Source organism: Cupressus sempervirens, chromosome 8 (assembly GCF_028749045.1).
Source record: "Cupressus sempervirens isolate cs-2001-9-10 chromosome 8, ASM2874904v1, whole genome shotgun sequence".
NCBI lineage: Eukaryota > Viridiplantae > Streptophyta > Pinopsida > Cupressales > Cupressaceae > Cupressus > Cupressus sempervirens.
Window position 1 is genome coordinate 66,524,651 of NC_143125.1, and position 14,268 is coordinate 66,538,918.

The window sequence follows — 14,268 nt, forward strand, 5'->3', positions numbered from 1 at the left end:
CAAAAAGAGTGAAGTATGTATGAGATGTGAGCTATTGTGAAGAAAGCTTATTTGATATGTGAGCCTTATGTGATGCAAAATTTTATGTATGATAAGAAAAATATGAGATACAATAGTAAGACAATATTGCATGTATACCTATTCTTGTGAACAACTTAATTGTATATTTCATGTTAGGGTAGTGGGCTCTTCTTGCATAAATTATATTTGATCCACCAACTACTAATAGGGTTGAAGAGATTCCTAATGGGGTTGGGGCTTTTAATAGGGCCTAGTCCTCTAACAAGGACTCAAGACACTATATGTATTTCAGAGACTCCTAACTGGGTCAATATCCTTGACATGATTCTTTTGTTTAGTGAATCATCTTGTGGGTATCATTCCCATTGGGGTTTTCTCTTGGATAGGGTTTCCCTAGTTAAAAAATAATGGTGTTATGAGTTCTCTTTATGTATGGTTAAATTTAATGTTCAAAATTGTTGTTTTACTCTCATATGGAAGTTATAAAGTAATTAACAATATTTAGTTGTGAGCAAAAGTTTGTAGAATACTGATTCACACCCCACCCGCCACCCCCCCCCCCCCCCCCGCCTGCCTTATTTGTTTCTAACACAATTGACTTTGCAATCCTCATTCTATTTTTCATTTTAACTTTGAATTATTCAAAGAAGTTGTCCAACACTTCCTGAAAAGTATCTCCCAACCTATTTATTAAGTCATTTAATTGTTCCACCACAATCCTATTCCTATCCCATACAATCCTTACAATGGTAGGAAAAAAATTCTATACATAGAAAAATATACAAACTAGTAGGGAACCAAACTTACAAGAGGTGTTATTTTCTTTTCTCACTACATCTAGGTTCTCTATAAGTAGGTGAGGTTGCAGCTCGACAAGATCATATGTATGATCTTTCTTCATAATTTTGTGACCCAAATCTACTACTACACATGCCATGCCATTCAATCTACTCAATTGATAAAACTTGTGTGTAATTACACAAATACCAAATTCAATTAATGGATCCTCACTTCCATCAATTAACATACTATGACCATTCCACTTCACCTTGGTTACATTTCAAATTTTATTTTGAGTTCCACTCCTTATTCTCTTTGGTTGATCCAATGCAGGGTACCTAATTAACCTTTGAATGATTTCCCTATTGATCTTTATTGGCCCACCTTCTAATAAAAATTTCATGTGTTGAACTCATCTTAGCACAATCTTGATCCATTTGACCTTGAAAACTTTCAAAAATCCTAGGGCACAGGTAATCATTTTGTCAATAAAAATCTTGAATTCATCTTTCAGAATTCCATCAATGCATAGCTTGTCATATGTCGCCCATGTTTCAAAATCTCAAATTTCTCAAACCTTGCATTGATAACATGATTTGATATCTTGAACAATCAGGACTTTGGGTAAAATAGATGAAAATTCTCCAACATCATCAATAGGCGTTTCAAATTTAACTAAATTTTTGAAGTTGGGTGGAGGTCTCTAATCATTCCTAATGATTTGCACACTACTATCCTTCATAATTTCACATCCATATGCCATTGTGAATTAGAGTTTTGAAAAAAACTTTCAAATAATGCCTTCACTAAATATTTTACTCGATATTGGTAGTGATACTTACTCCACTCACAAATTGGCTAATAATATGTTTAGATTCTTTTCTCTGGTCATTGAAATCACTTTGATTTCCTTTAAATCTTCTTTTGTGATCTTTCTTCACTTGGTGAGTAAAATGAATGCTCAAATTTGATATATACCTTCAATCTTTCATTTTAGATTTGCAACTAATGTCATCACACTCAGTTAATGTTTGATAGCTAGCTCAGTCTCCACTTTAGCTCGATCAAGGTTACTCACTCAACCATTAACAATTCACTCAAAATTAGTATTTGTTCTTCTTTGATCACTCAGTCTATATTGAAAGGCTTGGTCAATATAGACTGTACCACTGATGCTTGATACTTTTTGATTTTCTATTTCTAATAGTTTTTAATGCATCTCTATTTATGTAGATATAACTTTTTATCACTTCTATACTAGGAATTGATGTAAGATATAACATTTGAGTGTACAGTTCCTACATCATACCTTCTTTCTTTAGTGAGATGTGATGTGATCACTAGATCCATTAGATTGGGTGATCACAGTATCATCAACTCTACTGCTTCCAACTCTTACTATTTCTATCCATGTCTTATTTCCTTCATGTTTGTCATTTACTTTCCCTAGTATTAGTGTTGGTGTTCTGGTTTTGTAGTTATTGTTGATGTGTCCAACTTTGAGACAACTAAAACATATTGTTTCTCCATTTAACCATTTCTTGTAATTTCTTCTAAAATTTATCTTGATGCAATTTTTTGAAATGTGTTTGTACTCTCCATAATAGTGACAACTATACCATGTATTGTAATCCCAATTGTAGGAATTTCCTTTCCTTATTATATGAGTTTGTTTCTCAAGTAACCAAGTTGGCTTTTTTTAAAGTCTGCACTCATGAGCCCTATGTCCATACTTTTGAAAATTGTAGTAGTGACCTTACCATCTAGATACATTTCTCATTGAATCATTGTTCTTTGCTCTACATTCATGTTCTTTATGTCCTTTTTTTTTTGCATTTAAAACAATTACCACTTGGTTTAGGTTTAAGAATTTTCTTACCATTTTTGCTTCTGCAAATATTGGCTATGTGTTTGAGTTTTTCATAGTAATGAAATGTAGGTTTTCTTTTTGATTTTTCATTCCTTTGTTTACCACTTTTGGATGATTCTCCTTGTTCAGTAGATAAAGATTGCTTGTTATATCCATGTCCTGAGGTATCTTTTTCTCTAGGTGACTTCATCACGTCTTCAATGTTCTTGATTGCTTCACTTGGTTTGTTCAAACTCTCCATGAGTTCCTTTTCATGCCTTAACTCATTCTTCAATTGCTTATTTTGTAGCCTTAAATTTGTTATCTCTAAATATTTTCTGTTTGCTTCCTATTTGGAATCACTAATTGATTTATCATATCAAGATGATTATTTGCATGCTTCAAAACTTCAAATCTTGTTTCTTCAAGTCTTCTAGCTATCTGCCTTTTTTCTTCTTTAGCCAGGAGCTTATCTTCCATTTATTTCTTCTTTTGTTTGATTCCTTCACATAGTGCAACTAATTGGATTATATGTATTTCTTGAGATTTGTTTCTTCTTTCACTAAGTTACTATTCTTCTTTAGTAGTTTTGTCATTGTTTCATCATTATTTCCAGTCTTTTCACTATCCAACAATCCTTATGTATGAACTTCTATGTATTGAGTGCCATTTAGCTAAATATCTATCTCTCTTCTTCTCTTTAGAGTTTTCCTTAGCTCCTCTCTTGATGCTTTTAATTATTGCAACACAATCTAGATTTCAATGATCTAATTCTCAATGCTTTTTCCCATCTTGTACACTTCCATCTTTATGATCTTATCCTCTCAAGCTGTTAGGCTTCTTGACAAGAGAACTACCCTTTGATACCAATTGTTGGAATGAATAAATGGGAAAGAAGATACCGAGAGAGGCAGTGACTTAGGATCTTAAACTTTTGACTTCAAAACTAATTTCATTTATTCATACACAATTCATCACGTACATTAGATTTACCATTTAAAACTATAATGCTAAAACATAAATGAAATACATCACATCCATAAAAGTTCAACATATAATACACTAATTTGGTAACCCAAAAACGCTTGAAGATGAAGGTAAAACTGAAGTGGGGATGAAACCCACAAATATTTATCGGTGCAACAATAAAGTTAACCAATTAAGGTTACATTATTTGATCATAAGATATTATCTACCCTATGAAAGGCATACCCTCTTAAAATCTTAAGAGATTATTTGGTCTCACCTTGTTAAAGGATTTTACACTCACAATGAAGTAAGGACTATGTTAGAAGGTTTACATAGGTCTTTTAAGACAACTTTGTTAAGAGATTTACCCTATCTCAATTAAGAATAATTGACTTAGTAATTGACCATCAATTTTCTCTGCAAGATGATATTGGGTCTCCTCTTTTATATATCTCTAATCTGATTCTCCTATACTTAGTCCTTCACTACTCCAATTTCTCTTTGCTGGATCTATCTCTAAAACTTTGTCTTACTCTTTCATTTGTGCATTCACATCTTAACTCCTCAACAACAAGAACAATTGATTCTAGGGTTAGAATCCAACTTAAATAGATGTTTTGTGAAGTTTCTAAATCTTGATCAATGGCTTACATTTCATCATCTTTTTTCCATTTATTTCCCATTTTCTAGTTGGTTGAATTGTTCATCTTGGTATCATTACCTTTTGTAATGATGCATAATCAACATCTTATCTGGCTCTACAAATATTAAATGTCATAGAAATTTTGTCCCAAATGGTTTACATATGAGTGTGTGCAACTACAAACTAATATATTAAAACCGAACTACTTGAAACTTGAACACTCTGATGCTTAGTCTTGAATAAACCTTTATGTTGTTAGTTTCTACATATCCATTTTATCAGCTCTTGATAACATGTTTTATTGGCTCTTGATAAATCATCAATATGCCCAGTCTTCATTATATTGCTCGACTCATTCATCTGCTCAGTCTCTATTGATTGCTTGGCAATCATTGTCTTTCTTAGTATAAGATTTGTATGCTCGGCCTTTACTAGATAACTTGGTCATAGTGATGAACTTGTCATATTGCCTAGTAAATGACTAAGTATTTGGACACTAATAGACAACATAGGCTTAGAGATCAACACATCGGGTCCATCTCAAAATAAGCTCTCCAACATTATCGCATTTGCCAAAAAATACCTCAATATGTTCCTAATATAGAAAAATAATTGACAGGGCCCCAAGATAGAAAATAAGATAAAAATAAACCCCCTTAGAGAAAGAAAGTAAGCCCCCTTACTCTTTAATATGAACACTCGCTATCAAAAAAGGCCAAGGTGGGTTGCGAGTGGCGCAGTGGTAGTGTCTACTAGTAGTGGTTGCACTGGAACAAAGGTCGAGTGATGCTGGAGTGGAAGGGAGCTGTGGTGGGGTTTGGGTGTCATGGGGGCCACTAGGTGGCACTTGGATAGTCACTCAGATGTGTGGCAAAGACAATATCGGAGGAATTTTTTCAAACAATGCATTTTTATTTTTTATTTTTAAAGATTTTATTGTTTTGTGTGCTTAGAGGCATACAACCTTGGTATGCTAAATTTGTTTGCCTCCTCTGTCAATTGTGGCCAAAATTGAAGTTTTTTACATAAAAAATAGGGGATTTGATATGTTCTAAATCCAACTGTGATGTCTGTTTGGAATTAAAGTTCCCCGAGATTCAGAGACGCTCTAATTTCCATAAAAAAATCCAAAAAAGGCCAGATATGATCCAACAAACCATTGATCTTTGTCCCTTCAAAGATTTTGAACACGTTGCAACAAACTCAACTCTAATACCATCTAAGATTTGATGAAAAGAAAATCTTCTATGCCCAAGAAATCAACATGCAAATAACATGCCACAAAGAATGAGAGAAGAAAAGTACAAGGAATTTCCTTTGACAATATCCAAGATTGAATTATCAGCCAAAATAATGAATCAAAAGTACAATAAACCAATTCTTATAGAAGGAGATAAAGAAAACCTAATAGTAAACCTTAATAGGAAAATAGATATTTAATGATTAATTTAATTATTAAATGACTAATGCAAGAGCATGAAAGTGAAATCTTAAGAAACGAGTAAAGTTAATTTAATTTATACAATTAAATTAATACTTTACTCTAACACTATCTCCATCTCAACTGGATTTCTCCTACACCATATGCTAAAATGAAATTTAAAATCTTAGGTGTCTACATAAAAATTAATATGCAAATGCATTATCATTGGTAACCTTAAGTAAAGTGTAATTGTAATTAATTAATTACACTAACAACAACTCATAGAGTTTTGCATAACCTAGTCCACGCTAAAATAAATTCCACACCTTCCTAATATGGGACCAATGTAAACCAAATGTAGTGAATACATTTGCAATCTATGTAGAAAAGCACGTACCTATTAACCAAGGTTTATCCCCTCTTATTTTAAATATAAAAAGTTAAAGTTTTACCATGAGAAGTAATCCACTAAATGAATTTGACTTTTAAGACAAAAATGGCGAGTAAGTGCTTCAAGATGGTGTGCAAATAGTGGGTATAAGGGTAAAAGCATAGGTCTGTGCCACTTTTTAGGACCTCTAAACCTATTTTGGTCAAATCTCATTTCTCTATCGAATCTGTACGTTTAAAATAAAAAACTTAAAATACCCTTTTATAGGTCTTAGAGTTAATATCATCATTATATAAATTTCATTGTATTTTGGTCAGCTATGATATGTTATAATTTCAAAATATTATGTGGATATTTTAACATTTGGAAAGATGCTCCTCCAAAAAAAGGAAAAAAAATAGTAAAACATATTATTTAATTAATTAATTTATCCCTAGAGGAGAGAGTCCTCTTCAAGAATATGTAATTTTTTTTTTAAAAAGGTGTAGATTTAATATGGAAGTTTTCACGGGAGGAAAAGTCTATTGGTTACTGATAAGGTCGACCTCAAATACTTAGAACAAATAAAAATACACAACAAAACCCAATAATTTTTTGTGTCCTATCTGTCATTTATAACATATTTTTGAATTGTAGAAAAAAAAGGATTTGCATATGCTTGTTTGATGGGAACTACATCCTAAAGTTTTTGGAGTTCAAAAAAGGACATCAAATTTTTTTTAAAAATTTGAATACATTCTTATTCAAAAAAGTTAAAAAAATTATAGGCATATAATTCATCCAATTTCACACAATTCATCAATTGATATCATCTTCAAACTATAAATATAATTACAATTGTATGTCATTAAAGTTGAATAGTTCACATTCTAGGATCATTTTTCTTTATAAAAGGTTACACAAGCTTGTCGAGAATAATCATTAAAATATCTGAAATCCTTTTCTTTGGTTGCCGTTATAATGCTTTGCATTTCAGTCTGCATTTAAATTTCTAAGAAATTAGAATAATTCAAATGTAAATTTTTTAACATCGTATAGAAAAGAAGTCATTTTGATAAGCACTAATTTAAGGGCACTCAAACACAAACAAGATCTGTACGATGCCACAACCGACAAGGATTGGCATTGTCTACCATATCTTCGCCCAAGTCATGGAGGTGGTCATGCACTCTTAAAACAAATCTTGGCTCATCATCAATTTTTTCATGAATAGTTCTTTTCTATTAAAAAAAAATACAAAGATTACAATCCGCAAAAAAAGGTTGGGGGATACAAGATCACCTCGCGAAGAAGTTCAGAGGACCGCAACCGAAAAAAGAACACACGGCCAGAGCCGGAATCAGATACTCTTCATAAGAAAAAACATATATAAGGCAACCTCGAGCGGCCAAAGCAGTGCCAATCGAGGGTGGTGGTTCATTTCTATCATGGAAACCCTAATCATCTTTGGGATTGGGGGGCGGGCTGGAAACAATCCAACCATTTTTAGTAGCAGCAACAAGAGGATCAGTGGTAGTCTCGGCATCTTTGATCTCTGGCTATGGAGGAGAAATTGCCAGATCTAGGTGAAGCCATTATTTAGAATGCACCCAACGAGCACTAGCAGGATGAGCTGGGCACCAACCAGAGCCACCAGAGGGCGGGGAAGCTGAGTGGCGCCTTGATCCACCATTGCCACTGCTGGGAGAGTGGTGGCAGGAATCCTGGGAGTGTGGGGTGTCTGGGTGTGTGAGTGGCGACTTGAGGAATGGCGCCATGGGTGGTGGCCATGAGGTGTCGAAGTATCTGCCAAGGCATTTGGAGAAACTCTAGCAATAGTGCAAGGGGCATTGCCCCAGTGATTCAGCGGCTCTTGTAGGTGAGCAATCTCAAAGACAACTTTGTTAGCTTCCCCCTGAAATTGAATCATTACATTATTACAAATGTCAATGTATGTAATGTAAATGCCCATATTAGCATCCAAAGAAGTAATGACAACATTGAAAATATAATTTCCATTTTTGCTGCAAATGGATGTCTTAATGTCAATGGCAATATTAACACACAAAGAAGTAAAGACACCATTGACATATTTTTCCCACAGATTAAAGAGGATAGTTGATCTATTGAACTTGAAATGTCTGCGAATGGTCTTGCTAGACCCTCCCATTCCAACGATGACAATTATCTTGTCTCTCGTCTCCCAATTACTCGGGCAATGATATTGGGAATCTTTCAAAAGCTCATCAAGTCCCTCAGTATACTTTGTAACTTGGCGAGGAATATTCTTCTTTCCCTTCTCTTTAAGCACCGCGGACACGACTTTGCAACACAGCTCATTCAGATCACTGAAAATGGGAAAAGCAGAAACAAAAGATCGAATTTCAAAAGGGCTGCGAGTAATTGAGGTGATTTCGTCTTACTTCCCCAAAATTTTCCCTTGTTTTAAAGTACAAGATATAAAATACTAAATACAAAAAAAACATTTTGTCATTAAAAGAAGTACGGTTAAGAAAGGCATTTAACAATCTTACTCATTTTGCCCTTTTATTTGGTAGCCCATGATCCCCGAGACGTTCTGCAAGCAATCTTTCCACCGTTGAATGTCATGATCTGGGTATCTACCCTTCTTTTTGTGTTTGTAGAATGCAGCTGCAACTCTTCCTTTGATGTGACGGAAGTCTGAAGGGTCAACCTGGTAAAACAGGGGAATAATTCTGGCTTTGGTTTGAAACATTAAAGCAAGCTCGGCTAAACACCAGGGAGACTCTGTATATCTCCGCGACAAGATGGCAATGTGCACCGTGGCAGAGAAAATGGCGTTCTTTATGGCGGAAGAAATTGAGTCTCCCAGTGGAGTCTCTTCACAATCAAGATACGCCTGTACCCCAGATTTCGTCAGAGAATTGTAGATCTGCAGAGCCAGATTTGCTTTGGTGTCTGGGCCTCGATGGTTGATGAAAACATCAAAGTGTTTAACAGACGCGGAGGACTTCATCATTTTGTTGGGAGGTTCAAGAACCATAAATGGATCGGTTGCCTGGCCTTCACGACCAGATGTGGAAGTGAAGGCCATTAACAGTAAAATAAATTGATGCTAAGGTGAAAAAGCAAACAAAGCTAGAATGCATATGAAAAACCCTCTAATTGAAAACAAGGAATTCAGTGCTTGTCAGCGTAACAAGCATGGAGATAAAAAAGCCGATAATCAAAGAGGGCGCAAGTGGGAGGGTGTTTCCGCGTTCCTCGTCAAAGAGGCTGTTTACGTGTTCCTCGTAACGACAGACTTCAAAAGTAAACTCGGTGATTCCGCTTGATTCCGCGTGATAACCAAGAAGATTCGTGTAGGCTGTTGTGATGGCCTTGCAATAACCAAGAAAATACCACGAGTAGGCTGTGAAGTCGATAGCCCGGTCTTTTCCATTTAGTGGGAGTCATGAAAGATACCGACTCTATCACAATAGCCCTTTGTTTGGTTCGGCTTTTTCACAAAAGAGGAAAATCATGATATTTAATGCTCCGTGTGCGCACTAGTGTACAGTTGGTGAGATGTTTTCATGATCTTTTTCTTCCTTTCTTTATTTTTTCATTGCTTCCACGGTCCAGAAATAAAGGGAGTGAAGTTTGTGTTGGCTGTGCTTCCACATTATTATGTTGCAGTGACCAAGAAAAGTAGGAATGGCTGGGAATCAATAAACTCTCTGTACGAAAAGGACAAAAACAGATGGCCCTTCATCACAACATCTATTCTGTGGAAAATCATGGAATATTGTATACGTAAAGAAGAAGAAATTAATGTGCCTAGCGACAATAGTTAAGCTTTTTGGGAATAATGAATATTCCTTAGAAGTTTTTTCAACAGTACTTTCTACATAATGTGGTTATCTTTTATACAAAATATATTTTAGATTTAAAAAAATTATTATCAGCATATGATCTCCATATTATGCCCTCCCTGTGTTATTAATTCACCAAAAACTGTGTTAAAAATAGCCTCTTTAGCATTTATGGTTTTTCGACACAATTTTTTTAATGAATTCTCTATGGAGATTAGTGAATGTCCCTTTATACTATTTTTTTATTGGTTTTCATTTAATTAATTTTATTTGGATGAAATTAAAGGAGAAGAGATCTGGAGTTGTATTTCACTTATAGAATTCTCAAGTGGACCAACTAAATCAATAGATTGAACTTTAAAAAAATTGAAATGAATTTTTGAATAAGCTTAGTAGTGACGGGTTGTATCAAGCAAGGAGGGATATTTTTTCATTATTGGCAATACTATTATCATTTTTCGGCCTGCAAAATGTAAATAGTTTAAAGCAAATTCTATTGACAGGCATAAAACCAAATTCTACAATCTTTTCCAACATCCTTCCTACTTTTTTCTAATGGGAACTTTGGAATATGACACGAACATCCATCATATGCAAATAATAAACAATTTTTTTTGTAGGTTGTAGTTACAAGTAGAGAAGTAGCCTAATTTCACAGAGCTATATAACATAGTGAATATGAGTAGATTTAAATAAGAAATATTAATAGTGAATCTATTTTACGCATAGAGTGGCGAAAAAGTTGCTTTTTCTTTAATAATATGATTATTCTTAGTTTGAAAATGATTTCTATGATAAAAAACTTACTTTAGAAGTTCTTGTTTTTATATAACAGATAATAAGACTAAATTCTATTTCTTCTTATTTGGAATCATTGTATTGATAAGTCAATTGAATAAATTTAATATTTGAACTGTGTGAAGGTTTCTTAGCACTTTAGTCAATTTTGAGAGGACATAAAATTTGCAAGTTAAAATAAAATACTTGTGTGATGACCTTATATTATTGCAAGTGGACATGCATGCATAATGTAGAACATACAATGCACCTGGATGTTTGAAAACATACCATTAACAAATACAATCTCATGGTTTGCAATGATTACAAGTTATTTGCACAATGTATTTGTTAAGAAAACTTTAATTTTTTATTGAAAATTCAATTATGGCATAAAGCCAATTTCTATGACCTTTTTTTATTGTATCCTTCCCACCTAGGCCAATTAGGAACTCCAAAATATGACATGGACATCACAAAAAGAATAATGAAAACAGATTTTTCCTGAGGTTGCAAAAGCTCTATAGATTGATATGCAAAATAGGAAGGAGCTAATAAAATATATACATTGTTTGATAGAGTGGCTATTGTGTTTATTTATGCTATCTATTTGGTGGAAGATCATGATATATTATGCACGAAAAGAAAAAGATAAAGTAAATTCTCACACTAGAATAGTGGAATTCGTTTGGTGAAGTTTTTTCATAGTAAAGGAGCATGATAGTCCTTGCGTCCTTTGAGATTGAGGGTTTCTTGAGTTCCTCTTTCAAATAATTCAATGTGTTTTACAATTTTTTAAATTTGTGATTAATATACATTAAAAAGAAATAATCATCCTAAAATTTCTTTAACGGTTTATTTTTTTCTCAAAAGTATTTTGCCACATAAGTATAAATGCTTCCTTTCATTCTTTTTGGCTAATTTTAATAGTACCTTTCTTATTTCATCAATGGTTGGTAACATTCTACCTTGATAGTCAAATCAAGTTTGTTAGCTATTAGTTGATTATATTTATAAAATTATACCTGATGCATCAACTTCTAGGAGCCATAACTTTTGACTCAGATATAGGTTTTGGCTGAAATTTTGCAGGCAGATGCGAAAGGAGGAGTTATTTGGATTGCTGATGAGCTTAGCTTGATAGATGGTTGTTTCAACATTTATCCAGAACCTTGAAATTTCATCTTGACCTCCGAAATTGAGGTTTTGGGTTATTTTTTCTTCCAGTATTTTAGAAAGTTATTTTTTTAATAAATCCAAAATCCATACTCTTGATTTTGTAGATTAGTTGGCAATTCATCTTGCCTTAGTTGGGGGCTTTTCTTGGGAAAAATTGAGATTCGTAGGATGGATTTTGGAAATTACCAAAAATGGAAAATTCTATTTTTTTCCAAAAATTTGCCAAATAAGGTAATTTTCAGAAATGTAATAAGTAGGTGTTTTCTTTCATTATAATGTAGAATAGTGTTGCAGAAGTTGAATGAAGAATCTAGTATTTTGAAAATCTATGTTGTGCTGTTATTTTCTAAGTATTACTTTGAAAGGGGTTTGGGCTACATCATTACCCTATTTCTCCACAATCTCCCTAAATTTTCACTATCTTAGGAGTATTGGTCCTAGCACACCTTACATAGGTAGACAAAGATGTGAATTTAAAATCATCAATACTTAAGTACTTTCAATAGTTGCATGACTACAATTCACAAATCTTACCCTTTCAAGAAATCTGTTGTTTGTTTGTGGGAATAATAATATGGGAATAGGAATACATATTCTAGAATTGTTATTCTAGAATAGGAAATAAGACAATGTATTCATATTCTTGTTTGGTTCAGTCAAAATTTGATGGGGAATTCATAGACCTTGAAATTTATGTTTTCTAAGAAATAAAACTGGAATATGAATGCATATTCCAATTACACCTATTTACATGGAATTGAAAATGCTCATTTTTGAGCCAAAATTAGAATACGTATTCCTATTCACAATTGCGATTCGGTGCACCCAAACAAAGAATTTGAAATTTTAAGAATTTACATATGCCTATTCCACTCATATTCCCATCAAACAGGCCTAGACTTCACATGACTTATTGCACATGGTTTAATTCTATCAATGTCTTGCTTCAATCTTTTTTTTTATTAACTTACATTCCATAAAATATTTTGACTGATAAGATAAAATAATACTTTATTAATATACTGTACATATGACATGTTTAAATAATTAGAGTTAATTATTTTTCTTTTTTAATAAACTCTATTAAATAAAAGTCAATCCATTTCATTAATAATTCACATATTAAAATATATTAATAATGAATTTATATGACATCTTCAATTAAAAAAATTTATTTCATTTTTTGATATTCATAATCTTATTTACTTTTTCTCCCTTTAATGCTAATTGTTTTCTCAAAAGTGTTTCACCACATAATATAATGTTGACTTTCATAGTTTTTGGCTAATTTTAATTCCCCATTACACATCCTAATGTGAATGTAAAATTATCAATGCTGAAGTGTTTTTAGTAGTTAAATGACCACAATTTTAAATCTTACTCTTTCAAGAAATATCGAAGACTCCATATGACTTATTGCACATGTTTTAGTTATATCATTGACTTCGTTCAATCTATGTTTTATTAATTTACATTCATTAAAATATCCAGACTATTAAAACAATAGTTCTGATGAAGCTAGAGTCCCTGCTTTTTGTAGAAGAAGGAAGATAGATTTGTTGACTTACAAGTATTTTGATTTTAGTTGCACAAGTACTTGCTTGAATCCTCTTTTCAGTGAGTTGTAATATTTAATAAAGTGACTCAAATTTTTAGATCTTTATACATATTGTGCCATTAAAATTTCAAATTTTTGTTAGATACGTGGCATTCAAATTTAATTCTTTTATTAGTCAATAGATGTCTGACATCAAGAGATCATGTCTATTTGAAATGCGAATTGATAAATTATACATAATAAACTAATATTATAGTACGCATTTTCTTTCAAACTAATCCAATAAATGATCATACTAATAGTTGATCATAGAAAAGGGAATGCTATTTATTGAAGATAAGTGAAATCTTAAAAAAATGTTGAAGGAATATATAAAATAATTATCTATTACAAACCAATGAAAATATGAAACATAATTAACATGAAAAATACATGTAGAATTTTAAAGAATATTTATGTAAATATAATTTCTATTAAATCATTTTTTAGTAATATTTAGAAATTTTAGTAATTTAAAAAAATGTAAAGTTATTTTCTTATTAGCATTATCATATCTATAAAATTTTGTATTTATTATATATTTTGAATTTAAATTTTAGTTAATATTATAAGATTTTATGTCCAATTTCTTATAGAATTTTATTTTCAATCTATACTTTTTGAAATACATTTTTTTCAATAATATAAAATAAATAAATAAATATGTTCAATCAATTCAATTGAGTCCTTAGATTATCTTAACCTTTTTAACAAATTCAACTATTAATCAAAAGTCCATAAATAAAGAAAAGGACAAAAACATAAGGCCCTTCATCGCAACATCTATTCTATGGAAAATATTGTATAAGAAAAGATGAAGAAAT

At 32.2% G+C, this 14,268-nt stretch overlaps 1 pseudogene; it reads right to left on the minus strand.

Annotated features, from left to right (window-relative positions):
* LOC149541634 (disease resistance protein Roq1-like) overlaps positions 1-9,131 on the minus strand; it is a 56,236-nt pseudogene extending 47,105 nt beyond the window's left edge.
* Positions 9,132-14,268: the final 5,137 nt, after the last annotated feature.